A 9842-nucleotide genomic window follows, 5' to 3' on the forward strand; every position below is an offset into this window, starting at 1 on the left:
CCAAATTATGACCCTAACTCACTTTCTTAAAGAACAGTCTTACCCTCAGAGTGGGATTTGCATGACAGCGTAAGCATGTACAGCAAAGACAATCATATATAGGTTCCTTCAGAGTCAAAGAAGACAAACACATGCAAGTCATCAAAACATTTTGAGCTATCTTCTTTAAGATGAGATGGATTAGATCAAAGGTCCTACTTCTTCCCATTGACTAAAAAAAGGAACCTAGTATGACAGCTCTGAGGTAGATACTTATATAGTCTATATCTGAAGTTAGGTAAGACTGCCCCGTCTTTAATTCCTGCAGTGAGCTTGCAGTGTGGATTCTAGGTACAGAAAATTCACTATAGTCAAATAAGATAAAGTTTCTGGGATATTTAAGGTGTATTTATACTTCAGGAAATTCCAAGGATTCTCCTGTCTTGAATTTTGTAGATCAGAATAATGAAAGCTACCTTGGGCATGGACTCCAGGACAGTGGTAGGATCATGCAGGAGACCTTAAGTATGTAATGCAGAGCTGTGAATTTTACTTTAAGGGCCAGACACCTACATTGCCCTTTAGGTTTGCTAAAACTTTCCAGTTTCCTCTGAAAAAAAAATAAATATCTGTATTCAGAGAACAGTCTTGTGCTAAACATGATGTTATATATAAAGTATAAGCCTTACAATAGACTCTTCCAGTCTTGAGTACCTGATGACTTACCAGAAGACCTGATAACATGGCTGAACTGCTTAGAAGGCTGAAAATGTTTTGCTGAACAACAACCCAATATATCTAGACCTTCTGTGAGAAAGGCTAAATACTTTTGTTGTTATATATTCTTAAAATGTATCTGGCTAAACTATTTCACTCCACATTTTACATGTTCTATCTTTATTCAGAAAGGCTTCAGAATATGAAATCTGGATTAGGTAGATAGTTTGCAGCTCATTATCGGGAAAAATGAACAAAATTATAACACAGCTGCTCTTCTATTTTAGTTTGCTTTAAAACCAATGAGGCCAACACTGTGGGCCCATCTAATTAACAACAGCTGGAAAACGTTCTAGGCCAATTTTCCCATTACACAAACAGCTATAGGATTTAACAGAAAACAAGTTTCCCCGGTACAAGACTGCAAGCTGTTCTCTAGGATATACTGGCTGTATGAGAGATGTTAGTGTGTGAAGCAGAAGATATTTTCAGCTTCTAGTGGAGTTTCTCTCTAGGCAAATAGACCAACACAATTCTTGCATGGGTAACGAAGTGGCATGGATGATAGTAGCTTGGACATGTGGGGGTTTTTGCCAAATATCTTAGTTGCCTAGGGTATGATTCCCTGATCCACTCCATATGTAATTTGGTCCATTCCTGAACTGTCTTTTGAAGCAAACCACTGGTTCATTCTGGATAAAATGTAGAAGTAAATATCTTTATTTTTATAAATATAAATATAAAATTACTTAGCTCCAGGGACTATTCCATATAGGGATAAGGAATGAAACTGCACAAAATTTTGCTTCCTTCACCCTGATTTAATCTACCCTGATTCTTCAGGTTGCCTCAAATCCATTTTCCTTCATGGAAAGGAGAAAAGATACTTAATGTTATGCTATTACAAGCCTAATGTTATCCCTGAAAAACAGATACTTAATGTTATGCTACAAAAATATCATTTTGGTAAATCTACAAAACAATCCTCAGTTTCAAGCACCGCAGCTTCACTCTGGGACCATGGGTGTATCACAGGGAACCTAGGAGATACTTTTGTGAAAAACAATGCAGTGTAACAGCAGTCCATAGAGAAGGGCTCATCACTAGCACAGACACAGGAGTTTCCACAGTTCTTGGCTTGGAGGCCTGGAATCACTGCCAGGCAGCACGTCTTTAGCAGACAAAGTATGGTCTGTGCATCTGTCCCTGAGCCGATGACGTCTGCTGCTTCTGCCTGTATCTGATGCCTCCGCTCAAGAAAGATGATGGTACTTTGCTCATGGCAGGCTTGCAGAAATGATTAAAAGATTAACTGAAAAGACACACTGTGAAAGACTCCAGAAACTACCTCTTTAGCTTAACAAAAAAGAGGTTAAAAGGCAACTTCATTACAGCCTATAAGTACTTAGAAGGAGACCAGAGATGTCAGTGTGCCAGAATGTCTAAGCAGAAGTAGAATACAAATACATTCAGGTAAGAAAAAAAACACCACATAGTTGTGGGTTTGTTTTTTTTTTTTTTTTAATAGTGAAGATATTCGTAACCTTTGGAACATACTATCAAGAGGAGTGGTAAATTCATCATCACTCAGATTTTTTTAAATTGAGACAAGATTTTATTTTTCCAGAAGACTTGCTCTAGTTCAAACAGGAATTAATTTAAGTTCTTTCCCTTACAGAAGGTCAGACTACATGACCCTTTCTTGATGGGTAATCCATGAAACTATTAATATAAAAGAGATTTACACTGATGATAGAACTCAACCAGCTATTTGTCCTGTTGATAAGATACATTGTCTACAACATTCAGACTTATGTTTATAGAATGTCACTTAATTTTAATCACAAAAAATCTTCATGTTGGGCTGAATAGTCATCTTTTTCATTGTATAATCCACAAAAAATAGCAGCATTCTAGTTCTGCTGTTCATATACATAACCCATATTTATTTCCGTATTGTTCCTAAGATTTGTGACATAATCACAAAATTAAATCTGCCTTAAAACTTTTCTATTTTATTTTACTGTGGTTTATATCTCAATTGTGTCTACAGAACAGCTTCAGTATACTTCCTTGTTTCAGTTCAGGTTTCTGGTCTCAATATTCCCTGTTGTACTAGTTATTTTTTCCATTCAATAAATAGATCTCTTTTAACGACTCCTATGTAGATCTAATCTACCATACCTAGAACCCGTATTTTCTTTTCCCTTCACATTTTCCTCCTAACCTGATAATTTCTGATTGTTCCGGCAGGGTTCAAAATCATCCTATCACATAGAAACAGAAGAATTGAGGTCAACATCAGATTACTACTTAAACTAGCACATGAAAATAAACTTTTAGTTTGCATGTATATTTGTCTTTACCTATAATTTCTTTCATCTCTCTCAGGGAGAAGAGTTAAGGAAGAAGCATGTTTAAGTTTGCATTAGGAAAAAAATAAATATGTGAAAAGTTTAGTTTGTTTGGCTTAGAAAGGCTTATATTGAGCCGATACTGAGACATAGTTATCCTCCAACTTTCATATCCCAACTTGTGACTCCAAAAATTCAGTGTTTCAGAAATCTCTTTGCACAGCTATTTGTTTTCCTCTCTAATGTCTCATAACGCACTATGTGAAGGATATTCTATGTGAACTACAATTATGCACATGGATTTGCCATTTTCTCAACAAAATAGATCAGCTTTACCATTTACAGGTATCAGGGAAAACGCAAAGAAGTTTTACCTGGATTATTTGAAAATCTCCTTCAGTTTCTTTTATAAATATAGCAACCAGACTTGACTCTCAGAAATCTGGATAGAGTGACTGGATTTTGACAGTGGTTTCTGCTACTTCACACTGTTCTACTCAGATAATCATGGCAAGGGGGATCTAAATTTTTGCAGACACACTACACTTCTTTAATGGAGACTCAATGCATACACAAAAACTTACACTTTCAAGGTTCTGTGGTGTGAAATCACTGGTCTTCATTGCCCATTACTCTGTATCCGACTGTAGCTGCTAAAATATACTTAAAAACTGTCAGAACAGATCATGCATATAATGGTACCTCTCCAGAAGAATCCTGGCCAAGTTTTAGCCCACAGTCTTATAATTAAGAAGTTATGTCTTTGCAGTTAATATACCTTAATGGATATTTCTTCCATGACACTTTCCAGCTATTTTTCAGTACTGTATAGTTTTAGGCAAATAATTTCACAGGTGTTTTATGTGAGGCATTAAGAAAATTTCCTTCTGTCACCAGATAAGAAGACGTATAATATTACTAAGTTAGAATTTACACTTAAATTGTTTTCACCGACATTTTCAGGTCTTGGTGATTTCTTTTTTTCTATTAAACTGTCATGTATCAATTTAATTTTGTTTTAAAGATAGCAATTCCACTTACTATGGATGGCTGCCACATTAACTTGTCACCTTTGAACAATGTTAGCTCCTACCTATAGGCCATATTCTGCTACTCTTTCTGACACTGAGTAGTCATTTAAGGCTGGGTGAACCAAGAAGACAGATGTATAAGGTAAAATATAGGCTCAACTTAAGCACCTAAGTCAAATTTTTTCGTTATCTTTAACCCATAACTTAAATATGTAAAGAGGTCTAAAATCTACAGGTATCCATATCTTGTGATTAAAACATCTTAGTTTCCATTGTTTTGTTTATAGCTCAACAGTGATGTCAAACCTGACACAGCAAATCAGCTGTGTTTAGCTTATGTCTATTTTGGATTCATATATATTTGGTTTTAATTAGCTCCTTTTTTCTCAAGAAACTCAAGCTATTAATCCTTGAATGTGTGATGCACTGTATCATTTGTCATATTTTGCATGAGCTGCAGTGATAGCTACCTTTGTATTTCAAAAGATGGACAGAAAGAAAGGAAAAGTTTCCTATTTTTTTAATGGAGCATTTTAAAGTAGATAACATCAAACATTGCATCTTTATTTAGAATAAAAGCATCCCAGTCACCAAACACAAAATCTCTTCTTCCTAAATAAGTTCTACTTATCAAAAAAAAAATAATTTAAAATAGGTTGGTTGTGAACAGTGAGTGACAAAGGTCATGTGTGATGCTGAGCTCTGGTGGGTCAGTTAGACTGAACACAAATGTAAACACATTCATATTGTAGTAATTATAGATATATTTTTGGAATTGGAAGTGGTGTCATCTTCCTTCTCTGTGTTACTTTGTTCAAAGAACAATTACCTTAGGCAAAGGGATTCTGCAAGTAGGATACACAATGTAGTATAAAACAATCACTTACTGCCCAGGGCATACAAATGTAAAAAAAGCTAATGACTTTTGGCTGGCCAGGCAGATGCTACTCAGGTGCAAAAGATTGCCTTTGATGTTTTTTGCAGTGGCCTGGCCCTTGATATTGCTGGTTTACTATCTGTGGTGTTTTTCTTTAAGACGTATTTATATTTTCATATTAATAATTTTTCTCTTTTATTCTTGAGTTGCTAATACTCATCATCTCAAAAATCCTGCCTCTGCAGTTTGACATCTTGTCCTGCATGGCTTTACTATCTGATGTTCTCAGATACTTCACACAACTAAACTGTTTCCTTAGGAGTCTGAGTCAAAGTTACACAGCTGGGGCGCATTTGAAGTAGGCCTTTTACAACAAATAATTGAGCCCTTGAGATCAGCGTCAGGGTGGAATGAATCCGCACAGACCAAGAGTTGCTTATATGTTTTATCTTTCATCTGTTTAATGTGAGTATGCCCAAGCTTACTCCCTTAAAGTCAGGAAGAGACCCAGAAAAATATTCATCCCTCTTCTTCTCTCTGAAATCCCACAAATTTGCTGTTATTTTCTTCAGAGGGAATCCACTTCAGAGGCTGATCATGCTTCATTCTCTGTCCTCCCTACCCTTATGCCATGCTCATGTTCATAACTCTTTATAACCTGGCAGTTGCTACACTGTGAGAGACAGACGTCATGGAACAGAGTGCTTCCAAGCAAAGACAGCATCCTTACTTTGCTAGTGAGTACTTCAGTACTGACATCTTCCTCTCATGTCTTTCAAAAGGATTAATGCTACCTAGATTCCATATCTTGTATTTCTAAAGAAAGATCATCGATCTCTAAAGAGAGCCCAGAGCTGTAAATCCCTATCAGGTGAAAGGTCCCATGCTGCCATGATAAGGATTTTAGGGATCCTGTTGTCTTTTGCATTTCTGACTAGATAACTTAGCCACGTTCCCCTGCAGGACCCTGGCTTTTGCAGACCCTGTTCAGAGGCACTGTCCCAGTTCTGTTCTTGAGGAATCTGTGCAGCTGACTTAGGTCTGTGGATTTTTCTGCAGGGCCAAAAGCCTAAAGCTTAGGTGCTGCCACATGCAATCCCCTTGTGAATTTGAGACTTACTCTCTCTAGTTGTTTTCTAATTGAGTCCGCTGTGACTCTTATTATACACATTTCACTGCATGGTTGGTCAATGCTTACACATCTGCATGATCACAGCCCACTGCAAATTATAGCTTGGCTTTTCTGCCTTAATTTCCTAGCTGTGATCACCATCAAGATTATGTAATGCCTTGCCCATGGAATAAGATTCTATATGGAATTGGTGGTGGTTGCTTTGGATAAATTATCTCCCGTACCCTTTTAGTATCAGTATGCTCTCGCTGACAGCTTGTTAGGTTTACAAGAAAAAGAAATCTCTTGTATTCCCAGATGTTCAGCTGATCTGCCAGAACAAGAACTGAATTAGGAATTGAATAATTAGAAGGTGATGTATTACAGGACATAGAGCAAGCTAGAGTTATACCAACTCAATAGTCTCGAGTTCTATGGAAACTGCTGGTTCCTTTAGGCATATTAGACAAGATTTTAACTGAGGTATTTTAAACTGGATGGCACATGTATTATTATTTCCCATTTAATTTTATGGTAACTTTAATACTCTTGAGTGCAAAATGTTTGAGACATTAAAAAGTGCAAATGTAACCATATGTTGTATGCTAGCTAGGCAAGCAATTAATTGTGTTTTTTTAATGAACACATCATTTTTTCTTAGTTTCAAAACATCTGTTATATACTAGTCAACACCATCTTCTGCAAAGTTCATACAACACATGTTAAAATTTCAGAAATAAAACAGACCCATTTCCCATCACCAAGGAGAAATTGTGTATACATGCCTTCCCAGAAGAGGAAGAAGAGAGGGTTTACTATATCAGAAGAGAAATAAAATACATATTATCAATCCAACCAACATAACACAGAATCTGCACTAAATAAATTAATTTCAGTCAGTTTCAACCTTTCACACATAGTTTGAGTACTCAAGCATATGTCTTTATAACCCTGGAAAACATAATGCAATTTGTCTTGTTTTGGATAAACTTACGACTTCAGCTATTGTACCCAACAGAGAAATAATTCTGCTGCCTCTTTTAGGTCAGTTTCCTCAACCAGACAGAAGTATATTTATATGGCCCCACTTGCTATAGCATTAGAATGTCTTACAGCATTTTTATGTTTACCTTGGTTACATCCATGTAGAATAAGGAAATATGACTACCTGTGTTCTATGATAACAAATTTAAGTAGATCCACCAGGATTTCAATGTCTTTAAAATGGAAGGTCCCTTCAATAAACCAAATAAATGAGCATAAAAATGTCAAGACCCATGGTACTATTGTAATCTTTGTGATATCACCAAGATCAAATCACACTGTGACTTGCTTCCCTTTGGCATTGTGAACATCTCAAATGCATGGACATGTTCTTGCTAAGGCATTCCTTTTTGTGATCCACTAAAATCTGTAAGCATACAGTTAAGTGTGCAACTCCTAATGACTTCAGCAGAACAACTCACCTCCTTAGAGTTACGTATATAGATTTAAATATTTGATACATTTTGTTTGTTTCCTTAAAGTTTTTGTCCCTTTTTATGGTCACTCTTATCCACTATCAGCCAATTAGCTGACTTAATTCTTAACAGCTTTTCTTCTATACGTGAAATCTATTCATATGGTGATCTTTGAAGGTTTTGAATATTTTCTAGTTACCTAGAATAGTAAGTAAATAAATAAATAAATCTGGCATGTGAGGGCGAATCAAAGGAAGTTGTACTGGGTAATCCACTTTTTTGTAAAAACCCAAAGATTCCAGGGCTATCAAAATCTAAGCTTTTGATCTGATTCATTTGAATTCTGCCCATTACAGATAGTATTTATTCTTGTGCTTCTATTCTTAACCACAGCCTGAAATATTGCTGATACTTTTTTTTGGTGGGAGTTTTGTATTGGTTTTTATTTAATAGAAATTAGATAGATCATTGTTGAACAGGAAATCCTACAGATTATGTCAAGATTCATAGCCACATTCTTCTTTCATACTTGTCTTTTAAGTAAAATTCCCTTCCATATCCAAATTTATGCTTTTATCCGAACATTCCTAGTAAAATCTGTAAGTAAAAATTAACTGTGGTAAAGTCCAGTGACCTAGACCAGAATTCAGCTGCCAAATGTCTGTATTTCCAGTTTTGCTAGTGAGAGGAAAGTTGAAGCATTTACAGAAAACTTGTCAAGATTTCAGAAAACGTTTTTAAGGTTTAAAGATATTTACATGATCCTCTTCCCAAGAACAAAACCTTTACATTTGTACATGCAAATCTGCATTGATTTTTCCAAGTGGACATCTATGCAGTCAGTTGTTTGGTTTTCAAATGGTTGTTTTGGTATGCAAAGAGGTTTGTACAAATTTAATGGGTGAATCACAGAATCATAGAATGGTTGAGGTTGGAAGGGACCTCTGGAGACCATCTGGTTCACTCCCCTGCTCAAACAAGGCCACCTTTGGACAGTTGCCCAGGACCATGTTCAGATGGCTTTTGAACATCTCTGAGAAAAGAGGCTTCACAACCACACTGGGCAACTTGTGCCAGTGTTTGATCACCCTCATGGTAAAAATACATTTCCTCACTGTCAAAGAGAACCCTGGTGTGTTTCAGTTTGTGTTCATTGCTTCTGCTGCTGCTACTGGTTACCACTGAAAAGAACCTGGTTCCACCCTTTTTGCACCCTTCCTTCAAGTATTTATGTACGTTGACAAGATTCCTCCTGAGCCCTCTCTTCTCCAGGCTAAACAGTCCCATCTCTCTCAGCCTTCCCTTTTGTAAGAGATGCTCCAATGCCTTAACCACTACAGTGGCCCTTCATTGTTTTCTCTCCAGTATATCCATATCTTGTACTGGGGAGCCCAGAACTCAACACGTTATTTCAGGTGCAGCCTCACCAGTGCTGAACAGAGGGGAAGGATCACCTCCTTCAACCTGCTGGCAATTATATTTTGTCTAATGCAGCCAAGGGTATAATTTGCCGCATTTGCAGCAAGAGCACATTGCTACCTCATGTTCAAATTGGTGCTCGCCAGAACTCTTTCATCCCTAGACTTAAGAGATTATTCAGAAAAGTTGGTTACATGCTGCTGGAAAATAAATACTCTATTTTAATATCTGTTTTAATGAAAATGAAGAGAAAGATACATTAAAATTAAGCTTTTAAGAAAATATTTAGCAGCAAATATCTCTAAGCAAATCTTGATTACTAATAAACTTGTGGCTCTGTTATTATAATTATCATTGCTTTTTCTGTATTTTTTTCTTCTTTATTGTTAAAGAAACTTTTAACCAGATTTTTTAAATCAACATTTAAAAAAAAATTATATCAATTTGTAGAGGTTGCTTTATGAGGAGGTGGGTAATGCACTATGTAATAGCTGAGAGGTTTCAGATCTAGTTGCAGACAATATACTTGATGAAGAAAACCCCTCTACACAGTGGGTTCTAAGGTTTTTATTTTTTAATTCATTATGTGGTTTTGTTATTTATGCATTTTTGCATAATTTTTACCTCTAATTGTAATCTTAATGACTCATTGTGAACACGGTTCTGATACTTAAACATTGATTCTAGGACTCCTAATTGAAATAATCTTGAATTTTGTTCTATAATGTTCAAAATATTTGTCAAGTTTAAGGCTTTATTATCTATGTTCCTCAAGCTATATGTTTTTACTCATAATTTCATAATTCATCTTAATTATAATATAATTTCCTTATCCTTAAACTACTCCATTACTGAAAGAATATTTTGTTCTCTTCCAAAGAGTATTTTTTTTTC

The sequence above is a fragment of the Falco punctatus genome (assembly GCF_963210335.1).
Source record: "Falco punctatus genome assembly, chromosome: 6".
NCBI classification, from domain to species: Eukaryota; Metazoa; Chordata; class Aves; order Falconiformes; family Falconidae; genus Falco; species Falco punctatus.